The sequence below is a fragment of the Leptopilina heterotoma genome, unplaced genomic scaffold, assembly GCF_015476425.1.
Source record: "Leptopilina heterotoma isolate Lh14 unplaced genomic scaffold, ASM1547642v1 Lhet_10, whole genome shotgun sequence".
Taxonomy (NCBI): Eukaryota; Metazoa; Arthropoda; class Insecta; order Hymenoptera; family Figitidae; genus Leptopilina; species Leptopilina heterotoma.
In genome coordinates this window covers 246,202-273,883 of record NW_025110813.1, presented here as the reverse complement: position 1 = coordinate 273,883, position 27,682 = coordinate 246,202, and the positions used below count along the sequence as shown (strand labels likewise).

Here is a 27,682-nt window from a genome sequence, read left to right as displayed (position 1 = left end):
CGCAGAAAAACTGATTTTATCCAGTAAGAAACTTCTTTCTTAGATTTATTCTCAGAAAAACCAAATCCAAAAGAAGGATAATGTAACAAGCATCAGAAAAAATAACTAATCGACGCTGTAGTTTACGGTAGTTAAAATCGTATAATACCAGTAGCATGAAATTAATGATTACACACTATACAAGAATAATTCAAAAAAAAAAAAAAAATTGTGCACGTTACGGGAAAATTTATATTCTGAAAAGGATTGATACATTAATGATATATTATAGAGAGGAAATAAAAAGAAGAACTGAGAAAAAAAGAAGTGATTCATTTGAAACATAATTGTGTTAAAATGTATAGCGAAAATTAGAGGTGTATTTCCTTTTTTTCTCCCTCAGACATTATACACGAAAGGAAACTTGAAACTCTGCTTAAAGAGATGTCAATATATATGGAGAAGTCAACGTGCTAAAGAAATTATCCATTCGCAAGCATTTCATACTTAACCATTAGTTTGTTGACTTAAAGGAGCACACATTTGCGATGCTTGCAAATCGGACTTCGGAGAATTTAAATTAGTAGTCGTAACTATAAATTTCTTACACTCTAGATCAAGAGTTTACAAGCACTTCAAATTAGGTCTTTCAATTCAAGAAGAAGAAAAAAATAGATAAGTTTCAAGAGGAAATATATAAATTATTATTAATATATTAACTTTGATGTATAAAACATTTATGCAGCATATTAAGAAATTAAATTCTATATTCTAAACGTTCTTATGATATATTAATTATTTATTAACATACTATATAAATTAAGATGCTAATTATATAATTAGTGCATATTTTAATAAAAATAATTTTTGAATAAAAAACAGTTTACTATCACAGACAATTTTGATATTGAAAGGTTATCATATAATTATTGTACTCGCGCAGATATTGACAAATTCTTCTTGACTTTGTATCATTTCGAATAATAATCACATAAAAATAAGTTAATGTGAAACGGACGTTATTAATCTTTGATCTCCGCGGTATTTTTTTGAACAAAAAAAAAAAAAGAAGAAAGAAATTCTATAAAAGATTGTATTTTCTCAGGAATATGCAACATTACAATAAGCATTATTACTTTTCAGAAACTTTTTCAGATAAAAAAGTATTTTTTTCTTTTTTGAAGATAATGCTCTGTGAGCTTATGTCCCATAATACCATTAATATAATTATACCATCAACGGTAATTATAATTAAAATGAATAATAATAATAATTATTATAAATACTATATTATAATTAGACAGTCCTGTATATTTTTGATTATTTTTTCTCTTATTTAATATAAAAAAAAAAAAAAAAAAAAATTAAAAATTTTAATAATAATTAGTTAACAATTTTTAATTGTGATTTTTGAAAAACTCGGAATTAAAGAAATCTCGACTTTTCGAAGATCACTCTGGAACTAGAATTTTGGATTTGCTAATGAAATTTGAAATCGTTTGTCCGAAATTCAAAATGTCAAAAAAATTTTACAATTTCTTGGATAAATTTGCCCCAAAAATAGTCAAAGTTGACAGAAATTACAGACACTTTAGGACTCATTATTAAAATAAAAGTTACTTATTGATACTAAATTATCTAAAAATTGAGTTAAATTTTATCAAAAGTCTACTATATTAGAAACAGGTGTTCTCGCTAATCCAGCCTTAAAATTTGTAGCATCGAAGCACGTTACGTAATATGTTATAATAATAAACGTAAAATATCCAAAATAATTCTTCGTTCAAGGTCCGCTTTCATTTCCGCCTTTGTTGTTTGAGCAGTTCCGGTTTTCATGCTTGAATCTCTCGCACGTTGCCTTGAGAGTTTAATCAATGAATGCTTATCGATTGAGCGAGCTCTTTTATTCAGATTCATTCAATACTTAACTGCAATTTTAATCTAACAATTATTTACTTTTATTATTATTATTATTTGTTTTTGTTATCTTTATCAGTATACTTTTTACTATTATTATTGTTTTAATTATTTTTATTATTACTGTTATTTTTACCTTCTATTACTATATTACTATTATCATTATTATATTATTAATGTATTACTATTATTACTACAATTATTGTAATTGTCAGTAAATTCTTATTTATTTAAGCCGAGGGGGTAATTACTGGTTAAAATGGTGTACACTCTAATACACTAAATTTTCCTGCTATTACGCGTATTATCTAGTATTATAGGGTATTACAGAACTATTACAGGGTATTACTGATTATTACAGAATATTACCTCTATACTATGTGGTATTACACTGACGTAATAATGCTCAATTACACTCTATTACGTGACTATTACGGGAGGAGCGTACACGCTAATACACAAGTAAATACCCCCTCGATTTAAGTAATAAATAATAGAATAGAATTTATTTCCTAAATGCTATATATAATTACTTTCTCTATCAATTTGAATTAGTAAAATTTACTCATAAATTAGTAACAATTACTAATATTAATCAAATTTACTAATTTAAATTTAGAGTTTTACATTTTACATCAAATAATAAATAAAATAATAATTGCAATTAATTATGAATTATTTAATTAAAATACTTATATAATTATAATAACAGTATAATAATTATTATCGATACTACACAACAAAATTAATACAGTAATTTTTACCATACTTTCACACTAAAACCGCGAAACTGTCTACATATTTTTGTTCATTTCTGGTCATTTTTAATATTTTCAATGATTGAATATTTTTTAATTTTTAATACTAATATTTAATATTGTAATTACTTTATTTTTGTTTATTCTAAAATTTATTTTAGATATATTGAAAATATTAAGAAATGCTCAAAATTTCAGGACAGTTTGGTTTTTTCTTTATAACTATATAGTAATAGTTACTCTATTTTTATTTTCATGTATTATTAATATTATTTATTACCATTAATGATTCAGAAAATTAATTAAATACATTTAAATATAATTAAAATAAAATTTATTGTCATATTTAAATACCTAATTCTAAATTTAAGAAAATATTTTTGAAAGTACAGAATTTTTCAAAATTACTCTTTATTTTAAGATAATAGGCAGAATTTTAAAGTGGCATTGATTTATTTTTTTAATATGTACCAAAATAATATTCAATCTCAATTTTAAATTTTAAATTAAATTAAAGAAGTTTATTCCTAAAATTATTTTTATAATTTTGATTGTCATAATTTTAAAAATATATTAGATATTAACATATAGTAATATAATAATATACGATTTCATTATTTAATGAAATTAATGTAAATTATTATTATAATAAAAATTTCTAATTAAGAAATAATTCTTTCTGAAAACTGACACTTCAAAAGTCAGCGCTTTGTATCCTTGAGCTGAAATATTGTCCCAGGAAATAACTCAATGAGTTTGCTTGTGAAATAGTGAAAAAAAACAACTTTAAAGACCCTTCTCGCATTCTAAGCTAATTTAATTAGCTTTCATGTTAACAAAAAACTTTTAATTTTATCTTTTTTAATTAACTTTAACTAAATAGAATTTTCCGCATGTGTCTATTCCTCATTTCTAAAGCTTTATTTTCTCAAAAAAAATCTCTTTCTATTTTTTTTAATTTCTTTCTCTTTTACTATACCTTACATAATTCCTAATAATTTATTATTATAAAATTATTTTAAAATAATTTTCAATTATGTAAATTATGAATAATTTATCCTAACAAGTTATTATTGCAATACAGTTAATATAACTAATTTTTCAAATTTAATTTTATTTAATTAAATTAAAAAAATATAATATACGTACAAAAAATTTATTTTTGAACAAAATTTTAACTGCATGTTGAAAATCTAAAGTTTTCATATACAGTCTAAAATATTTGATGTTTGATATTGGTTTTCAAGATTATTTAATATCAAACATTTTAAATATACAGAAAAATAATACAAATCTGGAAAATATTTTCTAAATTCTCGCAGTTTTTCCAAGGATACCATAAATTAAAACAATAAACGTATCACAGTTTTTCTAAGGATATCAAATTGAGACAAAAAAGTATCAAAAGTGTTGCGAAGCAACGTTTTGATACATTTTTTGTCTCAATTTGATATTCTCAGAAAAACTGTCTATTAAAATTAATTATTTGATAATTTATTATAATGTAGTTTAATAATGTTCTTTTTAATGAAAAATTTGTTTTGAAACAAATTTTTAACAATTGAAAACCTACATTTTTTATAAAGTCTAAACACAGTTTTCTTGAAAGTATCAAATTAATGCCAAAAATTTGGATCAATTTTTAATTTGATCCACATTTTTGGTATCAATTTTTTGCATTTTGATAATTTCAAGTTAACAGTGATATATTCGATGTAAAATGATAATTTTCGAAATTATTTAATCTTGAAAATTTTAAATATAGGAAAATAATAAAAATCTGGAGAAAATATTTTCTAAATTCTCTAAAAATTATAATTATTTGATAATTAATGTATTTTATGAGGTCATTTAGATTGTGTAAACGCATTTGATCCCTTCATTGTTGAGACTATATACTCGAATGCTCAGGATTCTTTATTTTTTTTGTGACCGTGACCTTTTTGACGTTTCATTCTTCGCCCCTGGCGCAATACTTTTACAAATACAAGTATATGTACAATTTTTATCGGTAAAAAAATTGAAACTTTTTAGATAAATTGAGAGAAAAAGAGCAAAATTATTTTTAGAAGCATTTAATAATAGAATATAATAGAAGCAAAATAGTAAAACAAATACAAAAAAATAAAAATAGTACAACAGTATATATACAACAAACTACAATAACGTTTACATTTTATGGCAAAATATCTTGAGCATGACATTTTCAGTGCACCTACTTTTTTTTCAAGTAGTAAAAGGTTGTGCATAACGAGACTTAAACGCACTGAAGGCGTCGTCAATTTCTATATATCTATTACCACAAATTAGGTGTTCTACATTGAACAATTTAGTTCTAATTTACATTCGTTTTCTAACAATTTAAAACATTTTCTTTTATTGCAGTAATGATATGTTTTTTCTCTCCTCTAAACATAACTAATAATATTTTTAATAATTATTAACAATACTTGCACAAACAAGTTTTTTTTTATTTATAGAAAAATATTTTGAAATTGAGAATAAAGGGTATATACTTGGCACTTATTTTAGAATATTTTCATCTATTTTTAAATTCAGTCTACTGTGTGTGAAAATAATTATATAAAAATTAAATTGCTGTGATTACTCTCTAAATTTTAGTTATTTAAAAATAACTAATAATTTATTTAGTAAAAAATAAATAATTACCTATTATCATTATAAATTGGTTATTACTGCATTAACGTTCGAAAATAAAATAAATTTTATATAAATAAATAAATACATAAATAAATAAATAGAAAATTAAAAAAGACATTTAGACAATTATATAATTTATAAAATTTTTTACAATAATTTTTACTATATTTACACATTAAAATTAAAATTTTAAAATAAAATCAAAAATAAAATAAAAATAACAAAAATAAATTGTTGGCAACAGTGCATGTTATTTATGAAAGTAATTTTTTATATTTTTGTAGTAATTTCAAATATATTTATTTTTAAATACTTTACGTCGAAAGTAAATTTTAGTAACAATTATTAAAATTTACATTAAAAAATAGTAAAAATTCTCAAAAAAATAAAAAGAGAAATTGCTGACATATATTATATTTTACTTCTTGTAATTGGTAAAAATAATAAGTAAAATGACTATATATTTTGTTTATTTGCAGCTAAATAGAAATTTTGTCTCATTAAAAATAAAAAAAATTTTCTACAATAAATTTCATACTCGCAAAATGGAAATAAAGCAATTTTTATTGTGTATAAAAAGTAGAACCCAATAAAAATTATCAGAAATTTATGCGATGTAAATTTTACTATCACCGGAGTAAATTTTACGATATACGTCCAATGTAAATTTTAGTAAAGCTTCAAATTTAAATAAAATTACAAAATTTTGGAAAAATTTATTAAAATTTACTTCAGAAAAAGTAAAAATTGACGAAAAATGATATAGAAATTTTAGAACTTTGAGATTTGGAACTTTTTACTCAAAGTAATTTTAATTATAAAAATAAGAAACTGATTTTAATTAAACTAATTTAAATTAATAATTACTATAAATTAATAAAAAAAAACATAAACAAAATATAATATAATAAATTAAAAAGTAATAAAAATTATTAGTAATAATTTAATAATTTAAATTTAATTTACACATTAATTTGCGATTAAATCAAAATTTTAATCTTTTAATAATTTTATCAATAAAGATAATTTTTTTCGATTAAGTCAAAATTTTGTCAACGGAAAATTAAATAAAATAACTTTTATGACATTCATAGTAAGAAACTTTTTTGAAATTTCTGCGCATTTTTTGCAATGTCAAAAATTAAACTAAATGATTAAATAAAATTTAGTTTATTCTAATTAACAATTAATTATTACTTTGGACTAAATGCAAAGCAAATTTTAATGAAAAAATACTGAAATTTACTTATGGAATTACTTATAGGAAATAGTAAAATTTATTCCCGAAATAATAAAAGTTAGCATCGTGGAAATTCTCAGAAATTCCAAACAGTTTAAATTTTACTAAACAAAAATAGTAAAAGTTACATTATTCGATTTTTTCCTAAAAGATTAATTCATTATAATGGATTTCTGTTAAATTTAATAAAAGTTTATTACTATAAACTTTTCCGCAACATAATTTTTTCTTCGCGAAAAACAGATAAAAATTACTTGAAATATAATTGAAAAGACAAAATTTTGCACAGTAATGATAAAAAAATTTGTACATAAATACACGCATATATTGCGTATATAAAAAGCTTAAAAATAATGACAGATGGTATTTGAAACTTGAGAAAGTGGTTTTTTGAATGAATGAAAACACAAAGTGCTTTAGAATTGTAAATAAAGACGGCACGTATAATTGTGCTAGATTTAAAGTTCACAATATTGTAATCTCTACACACAAGTGTTGTCTCTTGGAGGCCACGGTCGTTTCTCTGGCGTAATTACAATGAGATTTCGTTATTTTTTTCAAATATTGTTTTTTAACTATATTGTTTTCTTTTCTTTTCTATTCTTTTTTTTCTTCTGCTCCTAAAAAAAAGGTATTTTTACACTGAATACAAAATAACTAAAAGAGAATAAAAATAAAATGAATATGTTGTATAAAAAAATTTAATAATAGTAAAAATATTCAACATGTATTTGTCAATAATTATAAGTACAATTTTTCTTTTTGATTATTATTATTAGAAAGAAAATTGTACATTTGCTGCTAAAATATTCTATATTGGCGATAAAAAAGCCAAAATACTTCAGGGATTTTCCCTATATATTTTTCTTTTTCTCAAAATTTTTCGCGCTTGTTATAAAATTGAATGGAATGTTTTTACCAGGATATACACATTTTATGCCTCTTGCACTCGTAGAGTTAGTCACATTGTTAGAAAACTCAGACTGAATTTTAATGTACACATATTGGAAACTTTTCTCTGCACAGGTAATTTAAAATTTCAACTAACTGTACATTAAATTTCAAGCACGTGGAATTTCCAGTATAAAAGACAGAGCACAATGATAAAAAATTCGTTGCAGTTACAGTATTTTCTTATTTCTTTTCATTCTTTATTTTCATTTTTTCTCAATACCTATAGTAGAAGTATGTTATCTGTTAATAACAAAAGGTAATCAAAAGAACGCAAGAAAAGAAAATCTGTTTTTTTCAGACACAACACACTTTTAAATTCTCATTCTTTTTAAATTTAGTTGGCGAAACCAAATTATTGTTTTTCAAAAATTTATTATGTATAAATCGGGAATTAAAAAAGTTTAGCTCAAAACAAATTCAGGGATCACAGAAGCTTTTTTTCTTTGAAATAGATGAAAAGGTGAATTATTTTCTAAAAATTAATAATAAATAAATTGAAGTCTGAACACATGAAAAAAATTCTACTTGTCTACTAAAAAATAAATATTTACTTGAATCAAAAAATTTTTATTCAAATTTTAAAATATACAAGTATTATTTAAATATTTTAAATCAAATATGCATTTTTCCTCAGACTTTATACTTTCAGTGAAATGATTGAATTTGAGATTGATTAAAATTAGAATTTGAAATTTTTATCGTTTGAAATTTAGATAAATTGAATTAACTTAATTACGAGAATAAGATGAATTGGAATTCCAAAGGTTAGAAATTTTGACGAAACAAATTGATTGTCAATTAAAATTCTAATAGATAAAAGTTTTAAAACATTAAGAATAAGATTTATTCAAATGAAAATTAATTACTTTTCAGAAACTAAAGTTTTGATGAGAAATATTTCAGAGTAATTTTTACTATTTCTACGAAGAAAATCTTTTTTTTACAAAAGTTAGAAATATTTGCATCAAAAATAGTAAAATTTACTCTAGAAATAATAATTTTTCATATAACAATAATTGTACTACGTTTTGAAAATTTTTTTTTAAATTTTTGTACAAAAATTAACTGCGGAAATTGTAAAATTTGCTTTTAAAAATAATGATTTTTAATATTTAATATTTTAATTTTCAGAGTAAATTTTATAACATCCGAAGTAAATTATAGTACATATTTAGTAAAATATACTTTCAACGTAGTAAAATTTATTCCGGAAATAGTAAAAGTTGGCAGAAATTACAAATATTTCGGGTTTTACTTTGTAAGTAGTAAAAATTTTATATTTGTTCTAAATGTGGAATCCAAATTTTTGTTAGAACACCAATTTTGTTTTTTAAAATATTTCACGAATTTTATTATAACAGAAGTAAATTTCTATAAAAATTAGGAAAATTTACTTCGGACTTGGTAAAATTTCTTTCAAAAACTAGTAAAGTTTACTATTAAAAATTGTTATTTCCATAACAATTTTTACTATTTCTGAAGAATTTTTTTTTAATTTAGTAAAATTTATTCTAAAAATAGTAATTTTTAATATTAAAGAATATTTTTTTAATAACAAATTATAAAAGTTATTTTATTTTTGTTACATTTGTATAAAAGAATTTTTAAGTTTGACTCTTTCAGTCCCATAATTAGGAAACTTGATAAATATTTACAAAATTTATATGGTGCCCAATGAAATTAAAAATCGATAAAATTTGCTTGAAAGATATCATTTTAAGGGTTTTTATGATCGCCGATTGTGAATTTCAGGTTAGTTTTTGAAATTCAATTTCGCGGATCCAAGATGTCGCAAAAGGAACTAAAAAATTAATCAATTTGCTGAAAATTTATTATTTGGAGATTTTCGGGGTCGCTGACTAATGTTGCGGTTAAAATATTAAAAATAGAAGAGTTTTTCGTCATTTGTTGTTTAGGGATTTTTGGAGTTGTCAATAAAAACATTCAAGAAATTTTGATTAATTTTTAGTTTTCATTGTCCGCCATATTCGATTCGCCATTTTGAATTTGCAAATCTGATTTCAGATTCGTAATGGGCGAACCCAAAAACGGCTTAAAAGGTAGTTAAAAACTTTTAGAAAAAAATATAAGAAAATTTTTGTTTTAAAAAAATTTTTTCAAAGTTTGCAAGAAAGTAGAAAAATTTGTCAAGATTTTCTTAAAGGAAAGTGGAAAAAGGGTGAATCTGACTAATTTGGGGGTGGGGAGTATTTTGTTAATTTAAGAGGATTAGAAGGGGGAAAAATTAAGAAAAAAAGGGATTAACTCTAATCCCTGCGTGAAAATGAACCAAGTAGGTGAAATTGGTACAAAAATTGAAAGAAGGTAAAATAAAGTATAAAAAAGCTGACAACCTGTGAGCTTTGAAATTTTCTATTTTTCTTCCTTAAAGAATTTAATTTTGAAATTTGATTCAATTTTTTAATTTTCCAAATAAGTGGAATAAAAAAATCCTTTTCATAAAACCAAGTGTAGGTGAATGTATATTATAATAATTTATAATTCAGAATGTCGTAAAAAAAATGGGTTAAAAAAATATGTAAACTAACAATATTTTTTCTAACATTGGACAGGTTATTATATGCATATATGTATATAGACAGAGTTCTATAAGTATTGATAAATTAGATGCCTCGGGGCCTAAGCATTGATTTACGCCACTGCGCGCGTAAGTGTACACAGTAACGCGGTACATGTGCAAAGCAAAGACATCCTTTCCTCCCACGGTGTGGCTCATTTTGAAGGTCTCGCTTTGGTATCTATACAAACAATCAAGACAAAATGAGTGGTTCTTCATCTTGATTTGCCTTCAAAGTCTAAACAATAAATGAGTCGCAAAGTGGCGGATGTCTTTTTTTCATAAAAAAAAAAAAAAAATTTCAAGTCTTCGGATACCATCAGCATTTTTGCAGAGCCAATATATACAATATGTGTATTCTTATATACATAGTATTCGCGAGAGATATTAAGAATTTAATCCTGACACGAAAATCGCATATCAACTGATTAGAAAAATTATTTAAGCAATTATCTCTGTTTTTCTTTTTCTTCTTCTTCTTCTTCTTAAATTATTTATTGGAAAATGTCTTCACAATCTTCATTTTACACTCAAGTGAAATTTACTTAATTAAAATAAAAGATTACTTGTCTATTATATCAAATAGATATTTATATGCCTCAGATACATTTTTTTATACAAGTTAATTAAGTCCATTAAATGATATTTGCTGCAAATGCTAAAATTATTGGTTCAAATCCAATTTATTTGATTCAAGTAAATATTTATTTGATAATAGACAAGTAATCGATTATTTGAATGAAATAAATTTTTTCAGTTCGTAATTGTTAATTATTTTGATTTCTATTCAAAGTGGAGTCGATAAGTTTTAATTTATATATAAATATATTTAATAGAATTAATGTCCATTAATAAAAATTGGTTAAAAATCGTGTTAATTTACTGATAGTTTTGACCAAAAATTACAGTCCCATAAAAAGCTAATTTAAATTTGAATTTGAATTCGAATTTTAAACCAAGAATAAATTTTATTATATGTTTATAATAGGGGTAGATTTTAGTTGCAAAGTTATAATTTAAATTTTAATATTCACTAATAATATAATTTAAATAAGTATAATTTATAATTTTAATATTGAGAAACAAATAATTAGTAAAGTTTTCTATTTGTAAATATACAAAATAAATTAATAAGAAAATAAATAATATAATGATAATAATAATAATAATAATAATAATAATAATAAAATGTAAATAATAAATATTTTTCCCTCTCGGAAATAAATACATTTTTTTCTTGGGTGTGGTAAAGTGTCATGTATGCATTTTAAATAAACAGTAATTTCTCCTTGAAAAAATTTTTTAATCTCTCTCGAAATTCTAATTTCTTTCAAGGAGAAAAAGCGCATTTTTTCAAAATTAATTTCTCCCATTTTCTTTATTTTTCCACTTTATCTCTCATTAAATGTCATGCTTGAAAAATTTTCAAGTTGTGACATTTTATGAATTTTTATTGCATAGTTGGAAAATTTGTGACATTCACTCACGACAATAATAATATATAAAATATATTCTTTTTCCTTTTTTTTTTGTCTAAAGGAATGTTTATTTTTAGAGGAGAAATAATTCACTTAGTTATATTACAAATTAAGAAACAATTGTCATAATAAACTTAATTTGATTAAGGAACAATTAACTCTAATTAAGTATATTATTATAAAATTTCCAATGACAGTTTAACTGGGGAAAATGTTCTCTCTTTTTTTTCATCTTCATTAGAATCCCAACAATTGCAAACTTAATATATAGTCATTAAATTAAAGAGACCTTAATGAGACTTGGATTATAATTAATTAGAAACAAACGAATCCGGCGGAAGTGGGAGAGGCTTAATTGCTACATTTTTTTTTTTCGTTGACATTTTCCTTTATGTCTCATTGTGTTCACGTTGATTAAACTTGTTCATGCAATTATTTATCTGAAAAAATTTTTAAATTAAAAAATTAAAAATGAGGTAGAAAAATAGAATAGTAAAACTTTTTTACGTAATTATTTATTTAAAACAATTTTTTTTGAATTAGTAATCTTTACGGGCATCACAGTTAGTCCTCTTTTTTAATCCCCTTAATATAATAAAATAAAAAAAATCATGCATATATATTCTCCTCTTTGCCCACTTTTTAGTAGAAGAAATAACCTACATAAGTTGTCATTTTTTGTAAGTTAAAAACATTTTCAGTTATGTTAAAGAAAGAAATTTTTACTTTTTGTAAACTTTGAAAAATTTTAGTTTTTTGAAACTTAAGAATCTGTTTATCGTACTTTCTTAGTTTTCAAACTCAGAAATTTTTTTATACAAAGTAACAAATATAAAATAATTTTTATTACTAATACAAAATAAAACTTAAACTGTTTGAAATTTCTGACAAATTTGTACTATAATGTTCTCAGAATAAATTTTACTACGTAGAAAGTATATTTTACTAATTTTTTAATCAAATTTATTCTAATATTACAAAATTGACTCTGGAAATAATTTTTAACAGCAAATTTTATTTTTTCCACTGTTAACAATTTAATAAACATTTTTTTTAATTTTCTTCGAATGTAATACAATTTATTATTAAAACTTATTAGCAGAGTGTTGAGTACTTCTGAAGTAAATTTTTCTTTTAAAATAGTAAAATTATTCTGGAAATAACTATTTTTAATAGAAAATTTTACTAATAGTTTTGGGATGAAATTTTACCAAGTCCGAAATGAATTTTACTCAGCTTTACTGAAATTTACTTCCGATATAGTAAAATTCATGGAATTTAAAAAAAAAAACGTAACATTCTGACAAAACTTTTGATACCAAATTTCTAAAAATTGCAGACTACGAAAGAGGATAAAAAATATAAATAAGTAACAGAAAATTATGAAAAAAACTTATTTGCTTCAAATAAACAATAACTTGACTATTATCAAATAATTTTTATTTGTATCTAATAATTTTTGCTGTATCAAATAATTTTTATTTGTATCTAATAATTTTTACTGCATCAAATAATTTTTATTTGTATCAAATATAATTTTTATTTGTATCAAATATAATTTTTATTTAACTCAATCAAACTCCTCGAATACACAAATATTATTAGTTCAAGTACAATACATTTGATTTAAACAAAAATTATTGGATTCAAGTAAATATTTATTTGATAATAATAGACAAGTAAATCCACAATTTAAATCAAACAAATTTTTTTTCTAGTGTTACTTATATTTAGAGATTTAACTAAATTTATTTTTTTCTTCATAAGATCAAAAAGTTTAAAATTTATTAATCGAACTGACAATTTTTTATCGAATAAGAATTAGAAATAAATCAAATTTCGATTAATGAAAATTTAGATTCCTTGAAATAAGGAGGAAGTTATGTCCCTAAAGTTGTGCAAATTTAAATTAACGAATTTTTATTTATTTCTATTTTAAATTCAAATTTGTGCCACGTTTGAAAGAAAAACAATTTATAAACTTTAGAAATATTTCATTAGGTTTTCAATTTTTATTAAAGTCAATAACTTTTCAAAATATTTATATCGGAAAAATATTTCGTTCATTTAAAAATTGAGAATTTTTATAAATACAGCAAGTTTACAAAAACTGCGATAAATCTATTTTTTAAACATTTTAAATATAAATTTTATGCATAACATCTTTAACATCTTATTTATGCAAACATTCATAGACGTTTTGGGAAAATAATGAAAAATAGTTTTTCAGGTTCTGTTAAATTGTTTCTAAAATTTAAATAAATGACAAAAGTACATAAATTGAAGTTTAAATTTTTAAAATGATTAAATTTGAGATTAATTAACATTGGAATTTGAATTTTTAATCTTTTAAAGATTTGAATGAATTGTAATTTAGGTCAACTTAATTTCAGCTTAATTAAAAATAGGATGAATTAGAATTCCAAAGATTAAAAGCTTTGACAAATTAAATTCAGAGTCAACTAAAATTTAAACCGATGAGAGATTCAAAAAAAAATTAATGAAATATAAATTAATCAAACATTTTTGAAAACTAAATTTTTGATTAAAAATATTTTAAAAATTTACAAAATAAGTGAAATAGGTAAAAATTAACGAAATAGGTGAAATGGGTGAAAAAATTTTAAAAAAAGGTGAAAGAATGTGAAAAGGTGACAGTCTGTGATCAACGTATATCAAAATAGTTGCGAAGCAACGTTTTGATACGTTTTTTGTCTCAATTTGATATCCTTAGAAAAACTGTGTGCTACCCTTATAAAAATTTGATAAATATTTTTTTTAATTAATACAAAACTAAAAAATCGAAGGCTAACGAATGTATAGATGCCATTAATTTACTCTATACAAAATACTATTTTTTCTCTTTTTTTACTTTGGTTTATTCGACTCTTGACGAGCTGAAGTGACGGCAAAAGATCGAGAGATCTCACGGTGTATAGAATTGGGTTTTCTGCCAACTGTTTGGTCTATATACATATTATGTAATCATGCATTACAGCAGAAACGATTGAGAGCGATGGAACGATGAAAGGAGAAAAGAGAATTTGTATTTTCTCTCTCGACAAGACTTTGAGACGAGACATGACTTTGATTTTAGCAAAAGCGCGCTAGAGAAAGAAAGAAGAATTCAATGCATATAGTCTATTTGGCAACGAGAAACTTTTAGAGCTATAAGAGTCTTCAATGTAAACAATTTCGATTTTGATTCGCTGATAAAATGACTTAGAGTCTGACAGCTAAAGAAATATTAAGTAATTTGTAAAAGAAATCAAAATATAGTCGCTATAGAATTTTAATAAAGAATTTTAATAAATTTTTCAATAATTTATTCAAATTTTCGGTAAAATATTTCTCAAAATTTCTAATTTTTATTTATTTTCTCTTTTTTTCTTTTTTTTCTTCTTTCTTAATTTTTTTATTTACTTAATTTTTTTCCTCTCTTCTTTCTTTATTTTCTGTATACTATTTTCCTTTCTTTTTTCAACAGTATAATCTTCTTGTCGAAAATTATTAAACAAATTTTATTTATGAAATCTCACCTTTCCTTGTATGAAAAATGAAATTTTAATTAATGAAATTATGGTCTTGTTGAATTGAAAAAATAAAAATTATTCATATTACATACTTATTTTAATACACTGAATAATTATTCATTTTCTTTTCGTCTCTTATTTTTTCACACACAGAAAAAGAGAGAGAGCGACATATATTTTTTTGCGTGAAGAAACCAGTCTATTCGTGGGAGTTTGTTAATAATTGTTATGTTTGTAACGCCCACGTAAATTAGAAGGCTCGATCAAGTTTATCGAGTAATAATCGAGATGTAATTCCGTATCTTTTAAAAACCCATTTTCTTTATCACTATTACTATCCTTCCATAATCGAGAATGGTGCTATAATTTTTTTTTTCAAGAAAAAGAATTATATTTTCATCGGGAAAAATTTAATCGCATTTAATTTAAAACCTCGTTTAAAACAGAATTTTACAGTTTTTGATAAAATTGAGTAACATTTGAGTATTTTTAAATTGGAGGAAATAAAGAAATAGAAGAAAATAAAAAGTAAACAAATTAATACTAAAAATAAATAAATAATAATAGTTAATAACTGCACTGAAAAAAAAAATTTTTTTGATTCAAATAATCGATTTACTTGAATCAAATAATATTTATTGGAGTAAATTAAATGGTATTTGAACCAATAACTTCAGTATTTGAAGCAAATACCATTTAATTGACTCCAATTTTAATATTATTTGATTCAATTTATTAAATATTTAATTTATAATGGGTCAATTAATCGGTTATTTGAATCAAATAAATTATTTGTTTCCACTGTAATACTAAGAAAATTTAAAAATTAATTAATTTTATTATTATTATTTATTACCATTTATTATATTATTTTTTATTGTATTATATTTTAATTTATTTATTATTTTCATTATTATTATTTTTATTCTTATAATAATAATAATTATTATTATTTAATAATATTATTAACCGTAAAATTAATTAAAAAATAAAAATTCTATGACAAGAACGTCTTTGTTTTAGTTAATAAAGAGAGAATTAATACAATATATATATTTTTCTTTAAAATGTAGCAAAGAAATTATGCAATACATTATTACATAGAGTGTTTCGATTATAAAATCATTTTAATTACATGTTTCAAGATCATGTGTATAATGTGAGAGTAATTATCTTTCATTTGATTTCCATGTATAGAGATCGAGCAGAAAAAAAGGAATAAATAAAAATATATGTGGTACAAAAGAATTTTTAGAATTGACTATTTTCTCGAACAAAAATATTTTAGAAATTGTCCCTTTTGCCCTATTTAAAATAACGAGGTGGTTTTTTCACTTTTTGTAATTAAAAAAATTGTAATAAACATTCAACTGTAGTTTTAGTTCAAAAAGACGAATTTGCAAATCTAATTTTTATAACGTGTGCAATAGCCAAGCGTCCTTCTAATCGGATTTCCAAACCTCAGGACCAGGGTTCGTTCCCTACAACTATAGAATTTTTTCTACTTTACATTTCCATTAATTAATTAATTTTCCATTTCTTTAAATTAAAAATTAGGGTTATTTAGTTAAGGGTTTGGTTATAAGGGTTAATTAAATTTATTTAAAAAAAATATTTTTACATTTAAGAAAATTGTTACATTATTCGAAAAGAGTACACGACTAATCGTGTCAAGAAAATTGAAGAACTTGAAGAGTATTTGATAAAGAATTCGAATACATTATGAGGGGAAATATTTTGCCCAGTGAAAAATTTAATGGTTTTCATAAGAATTTCTTTATGTACTATATATATGTACAGTGAGAAGGGGATAAGTTCTAAGGGACCGCTCTTTCTATGTTTGATGTTCGTAAAATTTATGCTTCCTGTCTGCTCTTGTACGTATACATATAACGTGACTGCATTAACACAAAGATGAATTAGTGCTCTTACAATAATGCAATCACGCAACTCTTGACCAGAGCAAAAATCTTTTGTATACTCAAATGCACACTCTTTGAGTTAACTTACGTACAATTTACTTTAGAGAAAAATGTCACGCAAAGTGCCTGCCTACTTTAAAAATTATCATTATTATTTATAACATATAATAATTATTATAATTATTAAAATTATAATAATTATTATTGATAACCTTGTTTTTCGAATTTTTAGTTAAATTTTTGACACCTATATACGCATTGCTAAGAGAAAAATGTAATGGAAAAATACGTATATAAAATGATGGTAATACTATACACTACACGGCCCTGCTCTAAAAACTCAGACGAAACAGACGAAAATTAATAGAGATTGATGCGACCATGCCCGCATCAATTTACGACTTTCCTTCTTCGCAATTCATCCCTATTTGGTCCATATACACACTTATATGGTCTTTCTAATTCTGCTTGTTCACAGAATCTTCAAACATAATCGAAAACTTCTGTTAAACTACCCGCATATTACAAAGTTACCTATTTTCACGTTTTTTCTTATATATAATTTATTACAGAAAAAAAATTTCTTGTTATTGTGACAAGAATGACAAGACAAAACAAAAAATTACAAGAATAATTAGAATAAATTAATTAATAATTATAAACTTTCTAAATTTGAATTAATAAAAATGTTTACTAATGTGAATTAGTGTCTGACTTTTTACTTTTGAATTGGTAAATTTTACTAATAAATACAGGGTTGCCACAGGTCAGGAAATTCAAGGAAAAATCAGGGAAAGAAGAATTGGTTGAGGAAATCAGGGATTTTTATTAAAAGTGCTGGATAAAAATTAATTTTTAGAATTCATAAGTAAATTCTGAATTTTTGTGTTTTTTTGGTTTGCCTCAAACTATGAAATTACCACGAATTCTAAATACAAAACCTTCAATTTTTTCTATTTCTGACAATAATTTCTTTTTAATAACTTAATTCTTGAAGAACTATCATAAAATTATTACTTATAAATTATTTAGTGAATAATTTTACTTAAATATTTCAAAACTAATTGAATTTGAAAAGAGTTGCGTATATATATATATATATATATATATTTAATTAATTATAAAAAATAATGGATTTGTAAAAGAATTTTACTTAAAAACACTAAAAAATTGAATTTTAGAGAAATTACAAATGATTGCAGGCAGAATTTCAATTATTTTCAAAAAGTAATAAAATTTTTCTCAAAAATTCAATAATGTTTCAAATTTTTTAAAAAATTCTCATCAAAATTTCAATTATTTATATTTATATAAATAATAAAATTCTTCTCAAAAATTTATTTATTTTCAAAAATTTTCCTCAATTAAATGATTTTCAATATCTACTATTTTAATAACATTTTCCAAAAGAAATCAATATTATTTAAATTTAAAAAAATTTTACGCAATCATTTAATTATTTTCATAAATAATAAAAATTTCACAGGAATTCAATTATTTACAAATTTTTTATACAAATTGCTTCGCAATAATTAAAAAATATTTTCATAATAAATATATTTTTTACAGGGATTCAATTATTTTCATAAATAATAACATTCTCTTTAGGAATTCAATTATTTTCGTAAATAATAAAACTCATCGCAGGATTTTAATTATCTTTAATAAAATTTTAATAGAATTCCTCGAAAAATGTAATTATTCTTAAAAATTTTATTAAAATTCGTTGAAAGAATAATTCAATTATCTAAAAATTTGTTGATAAAATTCTTTATGAGAATTCAATTTTGAGAAACATTAAATTATTTAATAAATTATTTATTTTTGTATTTCAATAATTGAATTCTCGTAGAATTTTCTAATAAAAATTAATTTAAAAATAAATTTCAGTTAAAATTATAGATAATAATTGAATGTCAAGAGCATTATAGCGTAGATTTTTAAAAATAATTGAATTTTGAAAAGGTTTCAAATTAAAATCTTTGAAAATCTGAATTTTTTTATACTTTTAACAAACAATTATGCAGAATTAATTTTTTTTGAATTAATTGTATTTCTTTGAAATGATTTGTTTTTATATTCTAATATATATTTAATTGAAGAATTTCCGAATAATCGAAATTTCGTAAAATTAAGTTGTAAACAAATGGATTTGAAAATTATCAAAGAACTTTTTCAAAAAATTATTAAATAATAATAATTTTGAAGAAGTTACAGTAACAGTATTCTTATAATATAAAATAATGATTTTATTACTCGGTCATGTTTTATAATAATATTCTTATAAATTGTTGAATTTCATAAAGGCTTTAATTTAAAATTTTTGAAAATTTTAGTAATTTAGTGATTTTTACTAATTTATTATTAACTTTTACTAATTTATTAGTAAAATTTACTAATTCAAAAGCAAAAGGCCAGTCACAAATTTTACTAATAAATAAGCTTAGAAATGTTTGAGAATGTTTTCTCTAAATTTGAATTAGTAAAAATGTTTATTAATTTGAATTAGTGACTGACTTTTTGCTTTTGAAATTGTAAATTTTACTAATAAATATTCATTTCTACTAATTTATTAGTAAAACTTACCAATTCAAAAGCAAAAGTCCAGTCACAAATTTTACTAATAAATTAGTAGAAATTACTATTTATCAGTAAAATTTACTATTTCAAAAGCAAAAAATCAGTCACTAATTCAAATTAATAAACATTTTTACTAATTCAAATTTAGAGAAAACATATAACGTTGTTTACTACCATTTACTAAATTTTTATAATCTTTACTATTAATTATATTATTTTCATTATTATTACTATTATAGAAAATAAAGCAGAAAAAATCTAGTCATGAAGAATCGAACCCTGGTCCCTGTTATTGCAAATCAAGTACAAAAACCACTAAGCCATTTCACTCAGACATGAAAACGAACTGATAAGTCTCGACAGCCCTCCGATTCTTAAACCCCTTCCATCATTATTCCATTTTGTTTGCGAGCCGCAAGTTTATACATGTCCGGCCTTATGGTCTTCATATTTCATTTATTAAATCTTACATCAGTGTCAGAAAAGTAAAAGATAAAAGATCTGTTATTTCGCTTCATAGTAAACCATATACATATAAGGCGAAGAAAAATGAGACGTGAGAAATACACGCATGGAATAAAAAGACAAGGATCAACTAATAAAAAAATTTTTGCTTCTTTCGCCTCTTTTGTATCTCGCACCGCTTTCAGCAGCTAATTTATGCACATTTCATACGACCTTCACTTTATAATTCGTCTGTGGGGTTCAATTTCATATATAGTAGTATAAGTAATTTGCGCATTCTTTTTTTTCGCAGCAAATTTTTTTTTCTAGCTCAAAAATATTCTCTTTTGTTCTTTTACTCATTTGATTGTTCTTTCAAAATATACTAAAATGTCAGGGTTAAAGAAATTTTCAATTCGCGATTATTTTTTTCAAATCGACAACAAAATGTTAAAGGCATTTTTATTAAATTATTAAAATTATAAATCTTTAATAAATAATAATTAATTAAATATCGATATAACAAAAATTCAAGAAGAATTAAATGTTTCCTATGATACTCTATTTTTTTGAAAGGAAAAGGGAAGAATATTCATGATTTTAGCTGATGTTTTTAGGGATTTGATTAATTTAAGGGGATAAAAAAGGGGAAAGAAAAAAAAGTGATTAGGTATAAAAAGAAAACTATGATCTCTATAAAATTTTGAAGAAATTTTCAATTCTTTTTTTCAAATTGATAATAAAATGTTAAATTTTTTCTTTCTCGATTTTTAAATTGAAAGCAAAAGGAAAAGTAAATTACAAAGGGAAGTGGGAGATGGAAAGCAAGTTTTTGGTGTGTCCTGTAAAAAGAAATTTTCGAACTTGATTTGCCTTTTTAGGAAATCTGGGACGTAGACTGCATTTCGCTTCAAGATGAAAGAAAATTGCCTCTTTGGCACAATAAGCATTTGAGTCAGAAAGGCCTCTTTTTTTCTCTCTCAAGAAAAAGAAAATTTAAATTAAAAAAAAAAAATCTTATCTTTATTTCACTATTCCTACGTGCTTTATCTTATGGGACTTGTAAACAATGACCTTAAAATTCTTTTTCATAGCATTTTAACCCTTTCCTTTTTTTCCCATTATATACTATATTCGATTTTTTTACGCTCTTAAATTCTATAACTTTCTTTATGGATTCGTTCACATGTTTTTTTTCAACACGCGTGTAAAATTTATAATGAGACTTTTTTTTGCCTTTTATTCGAAACGTCTTTTTTTACCGAGTGATAAAACTTGTTTTCAAATAAAACTGCCAATTGGTTCATAAATTTTTTTTTTATATGTTTCTCGAGTGAAACTTAAAAAAAATTTTGTCGAATGAAATTCAATAAAGAAATATTCGCTTTTTATAGGTAAGAAAAAAAGTGAAAGAAGTTATCGTTATCTTATACATAAAAAAAACACTGTTAAAGTGCGATAAGTGTAATTTATTTAAACATATATGGGGTGTAAAAATAGTCTAAACGCGCGTTTTTATTAATAAAATTGAAATGGTTTATTGTTTCATTTTTATGAAGACATTGATCTCCGACATTTTCAAATGAAAGGCATACACATATAACGTGCATATATTTTTCAAAGTCAAATTATGGAAGCTGGCTTGATGCCAAAATTCTAATTTTATTATTTGAAAATACGAAACTAATGAAAATGTCTGCAAAATAAGATATTGGTCCTTACGTTAATAGTTGTTCTACATTCTTGGAAAATATAAAATATCAAATCAAAGATCAATTTTCATTTTCAAGAATTGGACTTTTTTCTAATTTAAACAAAACTAGTCAATAAATTTAAAAATCAATAAATTCGGGGATTACAGTTTTTTTTTGAAAGGGTGAATTATTTTATTAAAAAGGTGATAAAAGATGATAATTAAAAAATTAGATAAATTAAAGTTATAAGCAAAATCAATCAAATAATTTCTATTTGTATCAAATAATTTTTACTGCACCAAAATAATTTTTATTTGTATCAAATAATTTTTATTGTATCAAATAATTTTTACTATGTATCAAATAATTTTTATTTGTATTAAATATAGTTTTTATTTAACTCAATTAAACGGTTTAAATACAGAAATGTTATTAGTTCAAGTATACAATTTATTTGATTTGAACGAAAATTATTTGATTCAAGTAAATATTTATTTGATAATAGACAAGTAAATCCATAATTTAAATCAAATAAATTTTTTTTTACTGTAACTTCTTTTTATTCAGAATATGACTAATATTATTTTTTTTCATAAGATTAAAAAGTTTAAAATTTATTAATCGGACTGACAATTTTTTATTCAATAAAAATTAGAAATATGTAAATCAATTTTCGATTAAAATTTAGATTCTTTGAAATACGGAACAAGTTGTGACCCTAAAGTTGTGCAAATTTAAATTAACGAAATCTATTTATTTCTTTTTCAAATTCAAAATTCTGTCATGTTTGAAAAAAAAACAATTTATAAACTTTGAAAATATTAATTTTTGGTTTTTCATTTTTATTAAAATCAATAATTTTTCAAAATATTATATATCGAAAATATATTTCGTTCATTTCAACTCTTATTATTCGCTTTTTGCAGCCAAAGAAACCTTCAAGTTCAAGGGGAAATTATTTTAACCCTTGTGTTTAAAAATATCCACCGCGATTGTTTATTTTCTTTACCCAAGCGAATATTTTCCGAAAATTATTCAATTTGTTTCATAAACTTTTGTTGTGAACTTGTTAAATATAATCTTTCAAGCGATAAAACAAAGTAAACGCAATAAATAATAAACGGAATTTCAATTTATTTTCAATTTCAAAAACGAAAAAAATAGCAAACAAATTCAAAATTTTTTTCAAATTTAAATATTTTAAAAATATAATTATGCTTTTGAATAAATTAAAGAAATATTAATTAGGGAAAGGGTATTTTTTCAGTAAGTCCGTAAATACTAAATTAATTAATTTAATACTTTGTCGATGTAAAAAAAATATTTCTAATTTCGTTTCCCTAAACAAAAATACCTTCAAGTATTTATTATATTCTGGATATTCAAAATAATACCAGTAATATTTCAAAATCTTGGCATTCAAAAGACGTCTTTTTTGATAAAACCAGCGCAAATATAATTTTTAATAAAAAAACAATTTTTTCCCTAATTCAAAATTTTTTTCATAATAGTAAAAAAAAAGTTGAAAAAATTTAATACTTGCATTTTTTATTTGAATTACTAATTAGTACCTATAAATTGAATATAAAATCGAAATATAAGGACAAGTGCGTGGATTGGTTAAACTTTGGCACTTGAGGAAACGGGATGTCTGTCGCGCTTCTAGTATATAGTGTCTATACAGAGAGATTTCTGAGTGAAATTAATGGGCCGTGATACATTACTGAGGAGCAATATAACGCACACGTAAGAGATTTTGCGTTGGAGAAACGCGCCACGCGGAATTAGGCCGCCCACGCATTTTATGCCCCGAGAGATGTGCAAGAGACGCGTTCCCGTCGAAGCAAAGTATGATAAAAATTTTCTGGCCAGATGGGCAAGAGTTGCGTAAGAATCTTTATAATACAAGAGTTGTGTGCGATGCTTCATGCCAGAACAACAACGGCGAATAACATATATCTGTACCACCTACATTTACAACTAAATGAAAAAAAAAGAAATTACAGGGTTGCCACAAAAATTTTATTTTCTTTTTCCCTGATTTTCGGACAAAATTTTGATCTTTTCTCTGATCCTTAAGAATATTCTAATTCACTCTCAAATTGAATAGACACTCAAAAAAAATGTTCTATTACCTTTATATATATACAAATTTTTCCCCACGTCGAAAAATCCCATGGAATAAGCTTTGTTGCAATTTATTTGCAAAACCAGTGTCGTTTTTCAAGAAATGAATTTTTTCTGAATCGGAAATAAATTCTAAAAGAGTCCTGAGTAAACCTTCGTGTTTCAGAAAAAGCTCTTCTTTATAAAAAAAGCTCAAATTTAATATTCGACTCCAAAAATTGTGAAAATAATAATGTACAAGACCAGCGTCGTTTTTGAAGATACAATTTTTTTCTGAATCGAAAAAAAATTCAAAAATAATTCTGAGTACTTCCGTAATTCGGAAAAATCTCCTCTTTAATAAAAAAAGCTCCAATTTCTGAGTACCTCCGTGTTTCGAAAAAAGCTCCAATTTGATGAAGAAAAGCCCAAATTTAATATGCAAAAATTGTTAAAAAAATTGTCAAGACTGGAGTTGTTTTTCAAGATACAAATTTTTTCTAAATCGGAAATAAATTCTAAAACAGTTCTGAGTACTTCGTGTTTCGGTTTATTATTAGACTCTAATCATAATAAAAATGTTAAAATCAATTATTTTTAATAGTTTTCAAAAAAGGTCTTTGAGAATTTTCAAAATTCATTTATTTACAATACTATTTTACGAAATTGTTAGTTTAAAGTATGAAAAGTTCAGATTTTCAAAGATTTTAATTTGAAACCTTTTTAAAATTCAATTTTTTCCAAAAAATTTAAGCTATAATTCTTTTAATATACAATTATTATCTAAAATTTTTTCAATAAATTTTTAAATAATTGAATTCTTTCGACGAACATTTTTTTCAAGGAATTCGATTAAAATTGTATTAAAAATAATTGAAATTCTGCGATGAGTTTTATTATTTGTAAAAATAATTGAATTCCTAAAAAGAATTTTATTATTTATGAAAATAATTGAATCCCTGTAAAATTTTTTTATTATACTTATCAAAATAATTGAATATTATTACGAAGAAATATTTTTCAAAATTTATGAATAATTGAATTCCTGTGGAATTTTTATTATATTTATAATAATATTTAAATGTTTGTGTAGAATTTTATCAAAATTCTTTTTAAATAATTAAATTCTTTTGGAAAATTTTATTATAATAGTATAGATATTGAAAATCATTGACTTGAGGGAAATTTTTTAAAATAATTGAAATTTTGACAAGAATTTTATTAAAATTTTTGAAAGTAATTGAATTTCGGAGAAGAATTTTATTATTTATAAAGATAATTGAAATATTGATAATATTATTTAAAAAAATTTTTGAACATAATTGAATTTTTGCTAAAAATTTTATTATTTTTGAAAATAATTGAAATTCTGATCTAACTTCTCAAAAATTGAATTTTTTTGGTGTCTTTAACAAAAAATCTTTTATAAATTCATTACTTGTAACAATTAATTAAATAATATTCATAAATTTAACTCATTTCAAAAAAAATTTGAATTATTAAAATTTTTCAAAAATTTAAGTTCTTTAAAAATTACTCAAAATTGTAAACGCAACTCTTTTAAAATTCAATTAATTTTGAAATATTTAAGTAAAATTATTCACGAAATAATTTATAAGTACATAATAACTTTATGATAGTTCTTCAAGAATTAAGTTATTTAAAAAGAAATTATTGTCAGAAATAGAAAAAATTAAAGGTTTTGCATAGAATTCGTTGTAATTTCATAGTTTATGAGTCAACCAAAAAAGACACAAAAATTCAGAATTTTCTTATGAATTCTAAAAATTTAATTTTTTTCCAATACATACTTTTAATAAAAATCCCTGACTCTTTCCTGATTTCCTTATTGCCTATAATATTTTTAATATTTTCAAAAATTACTGTAACAAAATGAAAAATCATTTAAATTAAACAATTTAAATTCGTTATGATCCAATTTCTTTAATTTACAAAAAGTAAATTTTTAATAAAATTCAAATTTGAACAAAGTATTGAAAACAATTCAAATTGTTTGCGAAGCAAAGTATTAGTAATGAGTTAAAATGACTAAGTAATTAATTGCGTATGGTGAAAAGAGGGGATAAAGGGGGGAAATCAGGTGTGATGGCCCTTACGAGCAATTTTGAGAGTTAGTCTCTCGCAATAACGAATGATAACAGTATTTTATATTTGACGACGAATTTATTTTAATTTAATTAATTGTAATTGTGATCCAGGCCTGTGACAAAGTGAATAAATTAATTTCAAGACTATTGTACATTAAATTCTGTGTTTTAGTTATTTTCTCATTTATCAACCATTGACTATTATTATTTTAAACAACAAAAATCGCGACTCGAGACAAACAGTTAATTAACAAAATTTTATCTACTCGACGCGTAACACAAATCAACAAGTTCATTCGAGTGAGTGTACGAAACTTTAGGATCATCAATATCCTAATAAAAATTTGTTCTACATCGACATTTTTTTTTAAATTTTACCTCGAATTTTACTGATATAGTGATAGTACATTTTGTTCTTAAAAAACAAATAGAACTTTAGAAAAGAAGAATTTTTATTTAGTAAATAACAAAAACGTGTTTCCCTAATGACACTTTCTTTAGTGCGTGATGTTAGAGGCCAACCAGCTTAGTCAGTGAATCTTGGTTTGCAAGCATATTGATCATAAATTATGAAAAATGCAGATTCTCAACTTTTTTTTTTATTCCTATTTTCTATTAAGTAATCGACCTCGGGAATTCGATTGACCGAATATTATATTCTTTTTTTTTTATTAAATAATATTTTACGAGAGAAAATCGTCGAAAACAATTTTTTTTTGCACACGAGCATTAATCAATTGTTTATATATTTTTTTTCTGTTATAAATTATTATTTACGCAAAATATTCAATATTAATATGCACTTTAGCGAAGTAAAGACTTTTTTTTTAAATTTTTTCTTTTTGCATAAATTAAATTTTTTTCAAAGAGAAGAAAACTGATTACCTTTCGGGTCAAATTTGTACTTTTTTTCCTCTCTTCCCTATTGTTAGCACCTAAAATTAATAAAATCCCCTAAAACACATGAAATCGTGCATATTCTCCACTTTTCACATTAAAAAAAAAATTACAAAAAATATAATTTTCTTATAAAATTGAATTTTTTTTAGTTAAGTTGAAGAAACAAAATTTCTACGTTTTGAAACGGAAAAATTTCAAAAGAGTAATTAATTTAACATATAGAGTAATTTAAATTCATTGTATTTAAAAACATTTAAAGTGATTAAAACTTGTGTGAATTTAAATAATAAATTATTATTGCATGCATGTCTACAATTATCTCAATTGTGGAAATTAAAAATGTATAAAGCATAAAATAATTTAAATTCGTTTAGTAAAAAGTATATTATAGACTTTGTTGGCTTTGACTTATTCACTTTTAAAGACTTCGTATCTTGTGATAAAGTTTTCCAGATAGGCCTCTACTTATATTTCACGACGCATTATAGGTACAGAAAAAATATTTTTTACATTTTCAAACACGAAGTTTGTATTCGCGAATATATTTCAATTTCTATAGAATTTTTCTCCTAAACTTTCTATGTTCCTTTTTCCATAAATTTGATTTTCAAAGAGAAAGTTTGTAAAAGAAAAGAGTTTGTTAATTTTTATTTTGTTTTAACGATAAAATAAATTATATTTTCCAGATTATAAAGGAGAATTATCTGCAAAATATATTATTATTATACGCAATATTATGCAGGCGTTTTAAACGTAAATTAAAATTTTATAGTTTTCTATTTATATAAAAGCAGTGTGTTTAACGATATTATTTTTCTATACAAACAGAA

The 27,682-nt window shown here is 22.8% G+C and overlaps 1 protein-coding gene and 1 long non-coding RNA gene across 4 annotated transcripts in view; one reads left to right on the top strand and one right to left on the bottom strand.

Moving 5' to 3' along the window:
• Positions 1-27,682, bottom strand: part of LOC122498280 — a 68,187-nt gene that overhangs the window by 28,568 nt on the left and 11,937 nt on the right. The gene's annotated exons all lie outside the window — the stretch shown is intronic.
• The window catches only part of LOC122498259 (activating transcription factor 3), a 44,012-nt gene that overhangs the window by 5,978 nt on the left and 10,352 nt on the right, over positions 1-27,682 (top strand). Inside the window, exon 1 of one of the 3 annotated variants that reach the window (XM_043605917.1) lies at positions 25,960-26,252. The exons of the other annotated variants lie outside the window; for them this stretch is intronic. The gene's annotated coding sequence lies outside the window, so the exon portion shown is untranslated. Of the gene's footprint in view, positions 1-25,959; positions 26,253-27,682 lie in introns of those variants that run through there. 3 annotated transcript variants of the gene reach the window in all.